The following is a 265-nucleotide window of genomic DNA, read 5'->3' as shown; positions in this document are numbered from 1 at the left end:
ATAAGAGACAGGTGTCCCCCAGTGTCCCCCGAAGTCCCCTCGCCGACCCCTGCTGTTGGGGTCCAGACTAAGGACTTGGCCTGACCGGGAAAGCCTGGAAAGGCTCCTGCGGTGCTGGCAGAGGAGTCGCGAGCTCGCCCCCGCCCTGCGAGCCTTTTGCTCCTGGAGGGCGCCTTTCCAGCAGCCGCCTGGGGCCGGGCCAATGTTTAGCTCCTAGCTAGTAACAGAACGGAAAGAAAAAATAAAGTCATCACGAATATAAAAG

Source organism: Marmota marmota, unplaced genomic scaffold (genome assembly GCF_001458135.2).
Source record: "Marmota marmota marmota unplaced genomic scaffold, marMar, whole genome shotgun sequence".
NCBI lineage: Eukaryota > Metazoa > Chordata > Mammalia > Rodentia > Sciuridae > Marmota > Marmota marmota.
The sequence above is the reverse complement of the archived record's forward strand: the minus strand, read 5'-3'. Positions refer to the sequence as shown.